This window comes from Parasteatoda tepidariorum, chromosome 10 (assembly GCF_043381705.1).
Source record: "Parasteatoda tepidariorum isolate YZ-2023 chromosome 10, CAS_Ptep_4.0, whole genome shotgun sequence".
NCBI classification, from domain to species: domain Eukaryota; kingdom Metazoa; phylum Arthropoda; class Arachnida; order Araneae; family Theridiidae; genus Parasteatoda; species Parasteatoda tepidariorum.
In genome coordinates this window covers 22,873,200-22,890,453 of record NC_092213.1, presented here as the reverse complement: position 1 = coordinate 22,890,453, position 17,254 = coordinate 22,873,200, and the positions used below count along the sequence as shown (strand labels likewise).

At 29.4% G+C, this 17,254-nt stretch overlaps 1 protein-coding gene across 1 annotated transcript in view; it reads right to left on the bottom strand.

Annotated features, from left to right (window-relative positions):
• The window catches only part of LOC107443275 (glycine receptor subunit alpha-2), a 111,131-nt gene extending 94,103 nt beyond the window's left edge, over positions 1-17,028 (bottom strand). The window contains exon 1 of the mRNA XM_071186510.1: positions 16,851-17,028. The gene's annotated coding sequence lies outside the window, so the exon portion shown is untranslated. The remainder of the gene's footprint in view (positions 1-16,850) is intronic.
• Between the last annotated feature and the right edge of the window lie 226 nt (positions 17,029-17,254).

Genomic DNA, 17,254 nt, shown 5'->3' with positions numbered 1-17,254 from the left:
ATAGATAGATAGATAGATATATATATAGATAGATAGATAGATAGATATATATATAGATAGATAGATAGATAGATAAATTTACCACGCAATGAACTATGAGACTATATTATTACATTACTGGTCTATTTTCATTATTCATCGTCTTGTATTGTTTTCCGAAAAAAAACTTTTCTTGAAGGTATAAGGTAAAATTTATTTTGGAATTGTATAAGATTTTGCAACGTGGAAATAAAGACATTTTGATATTCTATATAAATATGTTTACAATGACTACAACTTAAAGTATAAAAATGTATAAAATAATATCGAAATTGAGGAAAATGTTAGTATAAGTTTCTAAGTTTATCTTTAAGAGACACACACTACTAAAATATGTTATCCAAAATATCCCTACAACAAGAGATTTGTGGTATGAAAATTAACAACGAAGCTCAAAATAGCAGCAGCATTTATCAAGTAAAAGTGGTTTAAGTTACTACTGAGGGGGGGTCTGAACAAAATCTGGGATGACGGCAGTCAAATTAATTTTAAATTGTTTACAAACTTGACTTGCTTAAGAATTTTATGTGTGAATGCTTCGTTAAGTTCCTATTCTAGAGGTACGTGAGTTTCTTTTAATTCGTATGGCGTAGCATAGCAACATTAATATACAAAGCTATGCAGGTCATTCAATTTTATGGAGTTTCAGAAATTGAGTTTAATAGTTTGTCAGAGTATTCTGTTTCATTAAAAAAGAAAACAAGATACTTATTCTCAAGCAAATTTACTCTTAGCTAGAGTACTCTTAAGAGAGCATGAAAATAAATATTTCTGCATCATGTTGAGGAGAAATAAACACGAATCAGATCACGTTCTATATCGATGCAGCATTATTCTGAAGCATGTATTCAAGAGAAATTTTGAAAACTCTTTTCAAATTACGTGTTGTGCGTGAAATTTTATGTATACATTTTGAAGATATTGTTGAGTTAAAATAAAATTTATGAAAGGTAAATATTTTGAAAGTATTTCAAACTAAATTTTAACGTAGTTGCGTGGCGCATTTTAGAAATTTTTATCATTTTGTTTTTGAAACTAAACTTACAGAATACGCCCAAGGATTTTATTTTATTTTATAACTTACGTTTAACAGATGAACCAATTCTGAAGTTACGACTACTAATGTTTATCCCCATAGCTTTGTAATTTTAAAACTAATTCAGAAGACAAGGAATTCCTGGATCAAGTATTGGGAAAAATTCGTCGTCGTGGAAGACTTCTTGATGGACCAAGCAAATATTTGCGTTACACGGAGAGGAAGACCACGAAAATCTCCCATGTGTTAGTCTGACGGCAAGGAGATTCTGACCCATGAACCGTCAACCCCTGAGGATATTTTTACGTCAGCACTGTTGTCAGTGTGAGACGGGTGTAAAGTTCGTATCGTCCAGACATCGCTGGGATTCGAACCTGGGTTACTTCATTTTGAAGAGAGAGCTCTATCCCTTGAGGCACCGAGGCTACGATTAATGATTAGTACAATTGTTTTATTAGTCAAAAATTTAAGAATGTAGGGCAAAAATATGAATTCATTATCTTTTTCTAGGCTGCTCTACCTCTGCTAGCTTCCCTGAACAAACTCCATAATTGCTAGGCTATATTTTTTGTTTTGAACTATAAACTTATTTTAAAATTAAAAATAAATATTCACTGCAAAAGTCCGAATTGTTTTAGTATAAAGCCAGATTTTATTTCACAGAAAAAATTTCTTATCGGGTTTAGTTTAGCTTAGGTTTGGTTAATTAGATTAGACTTCCCATTATTTGGATAAAATTTAAGCGTAATTATTTTCTTCCATTAATATTGCGACATTATCCACAGATCACACAATTGTTGTGATTATAAAAAAAGCTAACTCGTTAAATGTTTTTGACCAAGAATAATTGAGCGACAAGTTAATTTCTAATGATGTCTTACAATTTTGTCTCCATTATTTTAATTGGAATTATTAAACTCGTTCAGGTGATGTTCATTACTTGCTGCTAACTCTGAAACGGCTCTATACTGGCACATAAGAGAACTTTTTAAGGCATGTCTTCGATCACATTTACTATTGTCTTTCTTTGATTGATACGCTTGTATTTTTTTTTACATTTGTATTTCCATTGCCATTTCAAATAAATAAAAAAAATCCTTATATTGATTAGGCAGAAATAAAACTAATTTAAAGGTAGTTAGAATTCTGCATAATTACAGTGAAAAAGTAATTCTTTAAGAATAAATCGAACTACATACAACAGAGAAAGATACAGCGCACATTACATTTACTGTTTATACGTGAGATAAGTTTAAATGACTTCATCTTTATGAGGTAATCTTCATTAACTTTAACGAAGCTAAATTTAAATGGCCTCTTTACTTTAGCGGGCTTAAGAACTTTAAATTAATTATTTGATGAATATACACTAGGTTTAAAAATTGGGAAATATATCGGATATGGTTGATTATTTCTGGAATTACTGAACAGATTTTAATGATATTTCGCCATAAAATTTGTTATCTTACTAATAAAATAACCATCTAGCGGTTGGAATATACACCCTTGCTCATGAGTAGCACTTATTTGAGATATGTGGTAAAAGTGGTAATAGGGTCGGAAAAAAGGTAAATTCTTATTAAAATGCTGGCTTTTATATCAAAGTTATAGGTTGGAAGCAAGGCAGTTTTAAGAATTTCTATAGCAAATAGCTCCAATAAAACATTTTCTTAGGCTCTGAATGGTTTTCAAGAAGGACTGTAAGGTACTCTCTCCAAAGTCTTAGACACGTTCGCTTGAAAGTTCAGGTCTGGAGATCTGGCTGTCCAATTCATAAGGAAACTATCTTAACTTAATAGAATATTATAAAGTTCTATATTTCTGTGCGTAAATATCAATTTAAATGGAATCAGTACCAAATGTTTCCTTGAAAAGTGTAGCTCTCAAAGAACTTTGTTGCTGTAAGTTTCGCCATTAACCCTTCTGTTTGTTCTATTATGTAACTACTGTTTGTGGTACAGTATGACATCAAGGAATGTTACGTACACGTTTTAAAAAATAGTAGTTATAACGTTTTAATAGTTTCTTATTTATATAACTACTGAAAAGGCACCTCGCCATAGAATTAAGTTAACATGTCTTATATTCTAGCGATTTGGAATTACATTTTTGTAGTGGTATATACACTACAAAAACATTAATCTTATAGATTTTTGTAATAACTTGCGACTTAAAAAAATTTGAAAATTCATTTAATTTTGAAATCCACTTTAATGTTAATTTAATATTACGCAAATTGCCAATGCTGATTTTCATTTATAAATAACCTTTTCATTTGCAAATTTTTAAAAGACCCTTTATTATTATACTTTTCTTTCCATTCCTATATTTTAAATAGATAAATTTTTAAAACTGCTTTTGGTCGATTCATGGAAATACTTTCGCTTTTAAAAAAATATATTTTAGCCAATGGACTTGAATGTCTTCGCAACTTTAAATAGACATGAAACACCAGATTAAATTCCCTAAGCCAATTCTCATATTTCAGGACATTATTTTTTTCTCAATTACTTAGTTTAGAATATATAATAGTAGGTACAGAGATCATAACTCTTCATTTTTGATGTTAGTTGTTAATGAAAAGTTATCTTCTTACATTATCAAAACAAGGGAAATTTTATTAAATAAACCATAAAAGCGAAAATAAAAGAGGTGATTAAACAACAACATACTTCTGTGCAACTAAAACAGAATACTTTCTTTCTGTTAATAAAATGATGCTTTTTATGAAATAAAGTTTAACCTAATTAAAAAATTTTATTAATATAAATATAAAATATAAAGAGGAATATATAGAACATAAAAGAAAACCTTATTAAAATATTATAATTATGATATAATATTTTGATAATTAAGAAAATTTAATAATCTTTTCGTCCTACTGACCTTATAACATTTGTTTTTCACTTATGAACATAATAAGTTATTTATTTCTGCTAATTTAACAATATAAAGAGTTCTATATTTTTATAATAAAATGTTATCTTAAATAAATACTGAAAAAAAATGCATGGTCGAAATTACAAGAATATAATAACATTTACCATGTTTCTGGCTCAATCGGAACACCAAAAAGCTTGGTAATTTTAACCGAAGCGCTATGATTATAATTTTAAATTAAATTAACAATAAAATATGGTTCCATAAAATGTTATAAAATTCGAAAAACTTCTTAATTTTATAATGATATCTTAGAGCATGGCATAAAAACCATTTATAAAGTTGAATTTACTTTTTTTTTTTACTAAATGTGTGGTAATAAGAACTATAATTTTAAAAAACTAGAATTTCTAGTAAATCGGTACGTCATGACTGGAAAAATTATCAAATGAATACCATATGTTTTGATTTTTGTTACAAGAATTATGGTGTTTATTTTCGATTTTTTTAACCGAAAATATCATTAACATACAGTAAGGTACTTTTACCAGAATTTTTTTTCCTAGGTTTTTTTTCATACTAAGATTGATTTATAACTACACTGCTAAAAAAACTAGTTAAACCTTTAACCAGTATTTGGTGAAAAGTTTCGCATTATTCCAAAGTTTAGTTAAATGAAAGATGTTTTTATTTAAGTTACACCATAAATTGTGTGGCGGGATCGAGACATACTTCCATGGTGCAACTGACAGCACCAAAATTTGGTAAAGGACACAAAACTTTGAAGATGACTGTAAACTGAATGATATTTTCTTGCGACTCCATATTTTCTTTACAACTCGGTCGCAGTGTATCAAGACGACTAATGCATGTTTTTTTTAATTTTCTACTTATTACATTGCTTATTTACATTGATTAAATTTCATTTATCTTATGGTGCTTTTTTAAATTTGGTTGGCGGTATAAAGTAGTTAGTTTATGCTATAAAAATGCCTACTTACGATTTATAGTTTTGTTACGGTAAGTAACAACCTTGGCCAGAATTTGGGCTCTTTAAAAATACCGAATAATTGTGGAATATACCTCTGCTTCTATAAAAGTAAAAAAAAGAAAGAAAATAGATATTTTCTTGAAAAACAACTACTTTTTGTGCAGCATTCCACTGGCATTTGTGCTAGTAAAAATACCAAAATATGGTAAAATTGAACTCCGTTTTATGTAGCCAGCAAATGAATAACAATATTTTGGTGCAACGTGGATATGAATTTTTAACAGTGTAGAGAGAAACTGATTATCAAAACATTCAATTAAAATTGCATTTAAAGGGTAGATTTCTTAATAAAAATTTCCACTAGATTTATCGACATTAATTTTGATACATCGTTTTTTTACTTTACATATTCTCTCATTCTTTAATAATATTATTATTGCATGTGCTTACTTATTTATCCCTTTAATATCTTTTAGTATCTTTTAAAATAAATTTATGAAAATATTAGTAAATTTATTTTATAATTTAATCTTGCTAGTAAGAGCAGGTTTTCAAATATTGGTTTAACTAACTTTCTTAACAATTTAAAACTAAAAGAATTAAGTTTCGAATTTAAAAAAGTACCACTAACACTTCATTTTATTCCATGATTTTCCTGTTTCTGCCAACTTTCCTTAATGACTCTTTCCTCACCTCACGATAATCGTAAAGAACCACAAGAAGACAAGAAGGATAATTGCACTTTGGTAATGAGTACAATTTAAAAACATGGCGACAACGAATGTTAAATCTTTCGTGAAACTTTGGAACTTTTGAGTGGGACTTGAAAATATATTAACGTTTAGCAACCTATCATGTCATTGCAATGTAAATTGAACTCAGTTAATTACCTAGAAATCGCTGTTGGCTAGAAGTTGTTTTACTTTCTGGCTATTATCTTAAATTTGTTATGAAACTATGATACTCGTGTCACAGTTCTTTTATTTAACAATAATTTGGGAAATGACTTCTAAAAAATAAAAACCAAGAAAAGTTGCTAACACTCTAAAAAAGTTTTCTTAATGTAATATCTAAAATTCATAGACTTGTTATTTCTAATGACAGTCACCCATGACTAGCTTGCCAGCCATTGGCCTTTTGCGAATCAGTCCGAAAAGCGCTCTTTTCGTTTGACAAGAGAGCACCACAAGGGTGAAAGTACGTCTTGGATCAGAACTTCGCGAACAGGTGGCAGCACCACTAATTCGCGAGACCACTTTCTTAATTTAGTAATAAATTTCTAAGGGGAAGGAAATATTCTCCAAATCCCAGTGCCCACGGAAGGGGAGAGTGGGGTCAATTGTAAAATTTTTTATTTAACTATTTTTTACTAACAACAAATACAATATATTATTAGTATTAATTGATAGACGAGTAAATTAGACTATCCTCTACTAGAAAAAAAAATAAATACCTGATTTTAAATATTATTACATTAGTTATTAACAATTTTTGACAGTCGTGCACTTGTTACAATTGTCCCCACTTACGGGGTCAATTGTAACAGTTCATAAATTCAACTAAAACATAGTTAATTATACATATTATCATAGTTGTGATACATTTTTTATTGATCAAAATAGTAGTGATATTTCAGGAGTAAAAATAATAATGAGCAGAGACCTAAAGGGTTACACTTATAACTTTAAGGCGTTAAAAATTTTAATTTGTGCTGTGAAAGGCGACAAATAAAATAATGCACATGCAACATAATATAAATGATACAGGAAACTATTGGTGGTTCTTAAAGAGTTAAGTAATGGTTTGTAAACGTAAGATTATTTATTTTCAGCTGTTACAATCGTCCCTTTACTTATTGTTACAATCGTCCCCATGACGTCATTTCAGCTTCATTTGTTAAAAACAATGCTAGTTAACAAACAAAACAAATTTTTTTTATTGAAATGTTAATTAAGGTGTCCACTTACTTATTCGGTTACTAATTTTTATTTGTTTAAACAAAATTACTTTGTTACAATATAATATTCTAATACCAAAAAAAATACTAGCGTGGCGTGAAAATATCTTTTGTGATGTAACTCTTTCAAAAGTACATAAAAATGGTTGCCATCAGGGATGTACATGTAGATTTATTAAATACACCTTGTGCGCCACCTAGGAACCAAATCTATATCCCGACACTCGAAACTTTTGCTCTGTTACAATCGTACCCTGTTACAATTGACCCCACTCTCCCCTACTCATCAGCAACCTATCACAGGACTTTCGATTCCACAGATTTTACGAGTACGTGTATTACATGTACTCTGTACGTTTTAGTAAAGTCAAGGATCAAACCTCGTCCCCTCTGGACTGCTATCTGATTCTCTAACTACTGGGTAACCAGACCAATTCGTGGACCGAATTGAGTGCAATAAAAATATTTCAATGAGTAGGATAATTTTTAAAAAAAGACCATCAATGTTGGATAAAACTTAATTTAAATTCAATTAAATATTTTTTTAAGTAAAGAAGAAGGAAAAAACAAGATTGATAACTAATTGAACTAATTAGATTTTGTTTCAGATTCAGTTTCACACTGAGAAAAAAAGTGCTGTCAAAGCTAATCGAATATGCGAACAAATTTCAATTTCCTTCCTCTATGTGAACAATGATAAGCTCGATAATATTTACCATAGCTCTTCGGCAGTCATTTTATTAAAATTAGCAATAAAATATGGTTTTATAATATGAGATGAAATTTGATAATTCAGATACAATTTGGTAATTTTATCATGATACCTTAGATCATGGCATAAAATCAATTCGTTCCTTCAAGTTTACAATACAGTTTTGCATTTTTTACCAAATGTGTCGTAACAAGAACTATAACTCTAAAAATCAGACTTTTCGGTAAACCGTTACCATATGAATGGAACAAATTACCAAACGAATCGTTTAAATGCCGTGTATTATGGTTTTCATAACCAGAATTATGTTTTTTTTTTTATTACCAGAAACGTCATTATAATACGGTGATTTCAACAGAATTTTTTCCTCCGTGTACCAAGTGACATAACAAGACAAAAAAAAGCATATTTAAATAATATTACGGACAAATAAAATATATTACATTATCCTTCATTTTATATGAGTTTTTCACATTGTTAAAATTTCAAACCCATTGTCAAACCCAAGCTTTCCCATTGTTAAAATTTCAAACCCAAGCTTTCCCATTGTTAAAATTTCAAACCCAAGCTTTCCCATTGTTAAAATTTCAAACCCAAACTTTCCCATTGTTAAAATTTCAAACCCATTGTCAAACCCAAGCTTTCCCATTGTTAAACCCAAACTTCAAAAAAAGCATAAAAATTCATCCACTCTTTTAATGCAGTACATAATGATACGATTTATGTTAGGCGTGCATTGTTTGTTGCATATACTACAATATACAGATTATTGGTGACTTAATTAAATTAATCATGTTTTAGAAACTATGCATACACGTTTTATATCTTGAAAGATTCTTTTAACACATTTCTTTATTGGATTTAAGTTAAAATATTAAATTTTAATGCGAGATAAACAAATTTAAATAGGTTAAATCAAGTGTATTTTTCAGGCTTTTACGTGCAATAAAAACCAATAAAAGTATAAGTTAGGTACGCTTTGTTGCTTCCATGTATCTTAGAATGTAATATTGATTTCTTAGGGTTATAAAAAACTACATTTTTCTGCACGCGTTGAAGTTCCTTGGCGAATTTAGATATGAGATCTCTAGAGAGATAAGAAATTTCAATTCATATATTTTTTTACAATTTTGCAATTCACGTAAAAAAAGGTTTAAAATAACTACCACGACTATGGCCAATATAAAAATATTTCATCATATTTAATTAGATAACTCGCATTCTTTTCAAGAGAGTTAAAAGTTTGTATTCATAATAAAAAGCTTAGAACTCGTTAATTTAAAAAAAAAAAATGCATTATACATAAACCAACAAGTCAAATAGATTAAAGGATATTTTTTTAAATTGCTAGTTGCATTGAGGTTTAAAAAATGCTTTTATGCAGTTTCAAATTCGTGAAAAATGTTGCAAATGGCAAAAAATATGGTGAATTAGTTCAATTCAGTCATCAATTCAATTTGATTAAGTATAATTAATTATCTTTATAATACCTTTTTATTTAGAATTTTTGCTTTCAAGATCAGATGCTTTACATTTAAGATAAATAAATTTTTAATATTCTGAAAATATATTTTTTTTAATAATTTTTTTAAAAATAGTTTAGTTTATCACTTTAGTATGCAAGTTATAAATTGAATGTGTTCCAAACTTTGTATATACATTTACATAGAGCGTTACATGCATTTACAGATTAAAATATAACTAATTTAAATAAAAAATATAGAAAACATTACAACCAGTCTTCAAACTATTGAACTGTTTTGAAGCACTCTATAACGAACAAAATTTCTATTTATATTTCAGAAGTATTTTCTATCAGCCTATGTTATTTAGAAGGTTTGTTAAGTAATCATTGACATTCCATTATTTAATTGCGTTGTCTACATTAAATCTGTGGTTGATTAGAATTTTTGTCGCAGCTTTTGCAACCTGTTTGGTTTTTAGTTTAGAAATTCTTGCCAACAGAGAGGCTTTGAAATTCCTTCACCGTTCTGAAATTATTGTCATTTTTATTTTAATGACCAGGAGGTGGACTTGCTTGCGGAAAAGAGAAGTGTTGTTGTTGTTGTTTCTAATGCCACTTGCTACAAGGGCAAGCCTGCTTGGTGAAACCGAGCAAATTTAAGACAGAGTGTGCATTTCTTGTTTTTCAGTGGCGCCATCAATGGCCAAGAATTCGACTTCTGCCACACCATACGTCGAACCCATTCATGCATCCACAGATCGTAATTCTGACCTGAATCAGAGAACGATTGATCTCCAATCCAGTACCCCCAGAGGTATTGATTTGTTATGGGAACATGGAGGACTCGACAGATCGACACGACAGACACGACTCGACCGGCTACTCGACAGATTTAACGTGCATCAGTCACTTTACTATACGGGGAGTCTTCGGCCGGCGGGATTCGATCTCACGAACTCTCGGACATGGGCCCAGTGCCCTATCGACCAGGCTATCCCGGCCTGAGTGCTATTCATTCCTTCTAATACTTCTCGTGGGAGTCGCGATGGCTCAAGCGTTCGCCTTCCAACGAGGTGAGCCGGATTCGAATCACAGCGATGGCTGGTATATACGAGTACTCATCCGGCTTGCACCGACCACAGTGCGGACGTGGAATATCCTCAGTGGTTGAGGGATCATGGGTTAGAGTTCCTTTGCCATCAGGGTAACCGTGTTGGGTCTCCATGTAACGCGAATGGGGGTTAGTTCCATCAGAAAGTCTTCCACGAGGGCAAAATTTTCTCAATATTTGATCCAAGAGTTCCCTTGTCTTCTGAATCAGGATCAAAATTACAAAGCTACGGAGTTGAACATTAGTAGTCGTAAACCAGAAAATTGGTTCGGCTGTTCAGCGACGGTTGTAAAATACCTCTCGTGGACTCTATGTACCTAAAATGTTTTCGATCCACAGGGGTAAAGCAAACGCAACGTGGAGAGTTCCTGCCGCACACGATTGGTGCATTGGAAATTGTCCGGTTTTGTCTACAATTTGAAAGAATGTCGACGACAGGGAAAATGCCTATTCACCTTGCCTTTTATCTTGTCCTGAGTCTCCTGCTCATATATACAGCTCCTGTGCTGTAGAGTTGGGAGGACTAGTGGATCTGTTAGAGTGACATGGAGCTGATCTAGCGTTCTTGGATCAAGGGAACATGAAACAACAACAGCATCTTTTCTGAGCACATATTTTGACGACAAAAATAAATCTGTAACTGATGTATTGCAAACAAAGTGGTAACCGAACCTCAAAATGTAAATTAGCTTCGCTGCAATATCCTTTTAAAACTATTTCTGTGATGCAGTCTTGGAAATATAAAATTGTAGTATAAAAAAATAATAAATAAATAAAATTAAAAAAAAAATCTTTTGAGAATGCTTTATTATATGTTTTAGTCATTTAGTCAAATTTGCCAGATGTTGTATAAAAATATTAATGACATAATTATTTATTGGTATCATTAGAATTTAGTCAGATGTTGTATAACAACACTTATTGCATAAGAAACAGAAATGTATAATAAAGACCTTTTTGGAACTTAAATGGTTAAATAGTTGCAACTTTTACCTGCAGCTCAGTAACCGTTGGTAGAGTTCATTCAGGTGGGAAGATACTTAGACCTAATTTATTTAAGTAGTAAAGTACGAAATATTAAGTTACAGAGTTTATGTACTGATAATTTATAATCCCTTCCAGGAGTTTGCTTTGAATTATATATTTTTTTTAATAAATAGATGGTGGTGAAATATTTTTAGTAAATTGTGTTTGGATTGTTTTCTCTATGCGTTTCAGAAATTTAAAGGAATTAATAAAGGATAATTTTACATTGTAAAGAGCAAATAAAAACATTTTATGAATTCTTTTACATTAATTTATTTTTGGTTATGCTTCAAGTTGTGCTGGACAAAATCTCTAGCTCTCAAATATGCTGACTTACAGCTACGGCTAATTTTATATTTAAATTGTAATCAGTAAAAAGGAAAATTTAAACTTTTCCTTAATTTATCATCTTTCTTTTTTACTGTTGTCAATTATTAAATTCTGAAATAATCCATTTGCTATGATGAATCATTTCTCATGAATTTGACTAGACTAGGAAAAATAATTTCTTTTGTGTTCGAATGCTTTTTCCGTTTTATTCTCTTCTTTTATTCTTTTCTAAAGGGAATATTATGTATAGAAGAAGAATAGAATGAATAGTTTGGTCAGAATGAAAAGAGCTTCCAATCATCAGAGATGTGTTTTGGTTAAGATTTACTATTCACTCTATGGGATCAAAAAAATACCCGATTGCCTTTCATTTAAAATGGCAATAGTTTACAAAAATCACTTAATAAATCTTGTATAGGTTAAAAAACAATTAAAAGTTTAATATGAAAGAACAATACCATCACTTCTGACGTAACATTTAAAGAATTTAAATACACAATAAATTTAGTTTAAAGAATGGAACAATTTTTATGATTCTTATTAAAATAATTGTGTCATAATAATCTTCCTCCTTTTTTATTAAGATTCATGATTTGAAAAAAAAAACAATTAAAAGTTTAATATGAAGGAACAATTCAAAGACTGCGGATATAACATTTACGGAATTTAAATACATAATAAATTTGGTTTAAAAAATTTATCAATATTTATGATTCTTATTAAAATAATAATGTAATAATAATCTTATTCCCTTTTTTATTTATATTCAGGACTAGCAGAGAAAGAAATCTTAAAAACTGGCTGTTATGCTCGTACTGCTATACGCAGCTCTCGTAAAAATTTGTCTTTAGATTTTATGAAACATTTCTCAACCTATAAAAGTTAATAAAAAATAAAGCAAATCTAAATAACACTAAAATCTATTTATTAAAGAACAATAAAATACATAATTATCGGTATTTTTAACTGAGTAATTCATGTTTAAAGTCTACAAACAATACGTTCGTAATATTGGCATTGTCTGGAATGTTAAGTTATTGGAGATTTTTTAAGTAAATTAAAGATTATTGTCCATTTAGTTCTTGTAAGAGCTGTTGTTGTTGCTGTTGTTTATCCCCTTGGTCTAGAGCCCTAGACCAAGTTCAGAAGATCATGTCGCATCAGCAAGTCATGGACAGTCTCTCCATCACTCATCAGTTGCCTCACAGANAAATTAAAGATTATTGTCCATTTAGTTTTTGTAAGAGCTGTTGTTGTTGTTGTTGCTTATCCCCTTGGTCTAGAGCCCTAGACCAAGTCCAGAAGATCATGTCGCATCAGCAAGTCATAGACAGTCTCTCCATCACTCATCAGTTGCCTCACAGAGGCACCAATGCAATCCAAAAGATGAGATGGAGAAACGATTACTGAGCAATGAGAATAGGCATAAGTCTTTTCTTTCGCTCTGAAGGTCAAACACTTTATATGGCAGGTTCTAAGTCTTGACAAAGCTGTTTGAGCAAATCTAGGATTTGCTCAAACTTCTGTCTTCTGAGCTGTTGTCTTCTTATGATAAGTAGTGGCAAACATTTATATTAAGTTATTTTTTAAATGGAATATATCTGAATTATATTTGAAAATTAGCATAACTTTTTAGCTATTTCTTTTCTTTAGAATCGATACTTACGAAATAAATGCGTTAAATTTGTTAACACTTTTAATAAAGAAAATAAAAATATTTTTTTCTCATGGATTCAAAAATTTATTCAGCAGTTTTGACTTTGTTGGAAAGATAATTTTTGAACTATGTTCCAGCAATGATAATTCTGTATCATTACAGAAAAGAGTTTTTATAAAAATAAAGTCAGCTGAAGAGATATTGAAATGACTAATACCGCATCTATTTTTATTTTTTGTTCTAAATATGTTTTCGAACATCTTTATCTAAACTAATAATTTGATAAATTTAAAATTAATAACCTGATCAGTGGTTCCATGGCCAACTCTTAGAGTTACAACTTAACTGTATGCAAAATAGTACACAGTAAAAAGCTTTCGTGGATTTTAACAACAAAAATGGCGGCAATTACTTCACACTTAAGTAAAACATCACAGATAACTCTTACACAGTAAAACAATTAGTTGCATATTTTTTTTTTTTTTTTNTTTTTTTTTTTTTTTTTGCGTTGAGGTAAACTATTTTTTTTATTGCATTTCATGTAGTCACATTTTTCTTTCTTTTACACTCTTGTAGCTATTTTGAATTATTTACTCATTATTGTGAGTTTTTTTTTACTGTCACCATATATTTTACTGTGCTTTATAATCAATTTAATTGCTTAATTGCAAAAATATTTCATTAAAAACAATTTTTAGTGATATACTCGCATTAATTACAAACAATTGATATTTTGTCAATTTTATTTAATTTTTTGAGCGATAACTACATATCAGTACACTAAAATTTATTTGCTTCATATTTCATAATGTATTTGTAACAGATTTATCTTTTAGTTACAAATAAAAGTTTAGGCAATGAACTGTAGTTATAGAAAATTGACAAAAAATGAATTGTTTGACAGAATTAGTGCAAATATATCGCTAAAAGTGTTATTTTTTTTAATGAAATGTGTTTACAATAAAGCTATTATATTCATTATAAAGCCCATGAAAATATGTGTTGTTAATAAACAAACGCCTAAAAAATAATTAAAAAAAAACTATAACACGGAAAAATTAAATAAAAATGTGATTACATGCATTGTAAAACTTCTCAACGTGAAAAATAGTGGTGACTACCTATTTACAGTGTAGGGCTTGGGATTTTTTCCGCACCCGGAACCAAAATTAATTCATCTCAACCCCAAAAATAGTGGTGACTACCTATTTACAGTGTTGGGCTTGGGATTTTTTCTACACCAAGAACCAAAATTAATTCATCTCAACACTAAAAATAGTGGTGACTACTTATTTACAGTGTTGGGTTCAGAATTTTTTTGCACCAAGAACCGAAATTTGTTCCTGGTATAGTGAAACATCTAAAATGTTCTTTCACACTACATGAAATGAAGCAACCACCAACATGTTTCTCATTCAGTAACTCTACACTTTACGATACATATATATATAGCCCCTAATGCTATTATTACGATACAATATATTGCAAGATTTAGTAACAACATTCAATATAGATTAAATTATAGTAATATGTATTTTTTTATAACTGTTGATTTACGGCGATTTTGAGGTAATTATTACAGTAAAAATTACGATATATATCAGTTTCTTTCTGTAACATGCTCCGGTAAGAATGAATTTTATAGTAAGAAAATACAGGAACTCTGAATGACGGTATTTCTTACAAATTTGAGAAATGTGGTAAAATTTAGTAATTTTATCATACTGAAAAGCATGACATAAAAATCATTTATTCGGCTACATCATAAGTTAAATTTTTTTTTATTCTTTCTTTCCTTTTTTTTTTTTTTGTTTTTNTTTTTTTTTTTTTTTTTTACTAACTGTGTGGTTGTTGTTGTTGACGTAGCGATTGTTCTTGTTTTCCAGTGGCGCCATCTATGGCCAAGAATTCGACTTCCGCCGCACCATATGACTCACCCGTTTATAGGGCGGACCCATTCATTCATCTACAGATCGTAATTTTGACTTGAATCAGAGAACGATCGATCTCTATTCCAGTACCCCCAGAGGTTTTGGTTTGTTATGGGAACATGGAGGATTTTTGCGACTCGACAGATTTAACGTGCATCAGTAATTTTACTACACGGGGAGTCTTTGGCCGATGCGGTTCGAACCCCACCAGGCATGAACCCAGCTCCCTACCGACCAGGCTATCCCGGCTCCTTTAAATGTGTGGTAAAAATAACTATAAATTTAATTTTCTTCTATAATTTTAAAAACGAGAATTTCCGGTAACGATACTATATGAATGAATAAATTACCAACTGAATAGTTTATATACCGTATATTTTGGTTTAATTAACCAGATTTATGTTTTTTTTTATCAGATATGTCAAAACTGTACAGAACCGTATTTTTACCAGGAGTTTTGTCTCCATGTATGAATTTAGACGCAGATGAATGTACCAGATATAATTAAGATTTTGCAATATTTGATTGATTATAATCAGGTTTATAAATATGAAGGCACTACATATTTCAAAAGTTTAAATAAATAAAATAAAAACATGAACAGATAATAATATTTAAGGACAATTTTTTTTAAATCACGTAACTCTCTATCGAAGGAAACTTTTTTTAGCTTATTCAGATTCGGAGTTCCAATTCAACATGGTCAATAAATATAGCATAATCAACAATTTTATACGAAAAGGGAACAATAATTCTTCAATGAAAGATGCTAAGTTTTTCACATTTACTTTATGAATATGGAATTATTTTTCAGTATTATTGAAGTACAATATTTCAATAATTTCATTTAAACAGGAGTTTTCATGAGTGTAAATAAATAAAAAAAACATTTATGACATAAATATTTTACGAATCACATTATAAATGTTTATAAAGTTCTCTTGTATACACGTATGAAGTTTGATTAAAGATACATATTCTTTCATAGAGATATATTTCATATATATAAAAAATTATAACGCTTTAATTAACGCTTTGAAAGGCAGGGTAGTTAAAAAAAAGCAGAATTGTCGAAATAGTTTTAGTTTAGCTCTAGTAAAACAATTTATATAAATGAATTTTGAAATTATTTACTTTAATTTGTTGTTGGTTAGCATTGAACATCAAGCTCTTTCTAAGAGTGAATGAGATAAACAAACTAGACATTTTTCAACAGTTAATTTGGCAGCACTTTAAGCATTTATTTATTTTTTCTTTATATTTTTGTGATATAGAGATAAATAATGATTGCAAAGGAGCAAAATAAAAACGAAATAAAATATTATTTTATATGGTTTTTTGGATGATAAGAAATATGTTTAATATAATGAAAGATTGCATCTGATGAGTTAAATATATTAATATTAATTAGCATATTATTTTAATACTGGCACTAATTGTCTTGATTAATCTTAATGTATTTTCTATGCGCAAAATAATTTAAGTTGGATTTTACAATATATAATTGGATTTCACATGTACATCTTTAGTATAAAAAATTTATTATTAGTAAATGTAATTAAATTGATTTCCCAACGCAATAAATATATTATTAATTTTAATTCAATGTCAATTCCTTTAGGAAATCTTTTTTAAATTTTATTTTCGCATAAAAGTTTGTAACAAAATGACTTGATACAAATTATTTTTAGAATCAGTAACTTAAAGTAACTTACTGCTTTGAATATCCAACAAAAATTGCAAAAAAATGCGCTTTCATTAAATTGTGCTGAAACTAGTCATTTTAGCTAAAATTGGAAATCTGGATTGGTACTTAAATTCAGATTCTTTCAATGCTCGTCCCAATAGAGTCCGCGTTTGTCAACTTCTCCTAAGAGTCAATAGAACAAGTGTGAATTACTTTTTTGTTGACTACTTTGTTTTCAGCTTGAGGGCGCTGTCATCACTTTTGAAAATTTTTTTCACTCGTAAAAGATATCGTTTTAAAATTAAAATGTGATTTTTTATGTTTGTAACTTACCAAGAAATAAAAGTTTTATTAATATCATTAAATCATGTGTTGTTATACATGAAGAATTTATTAATTTCATTGTGTGGGGGAGAATAAAAAAAATACAAA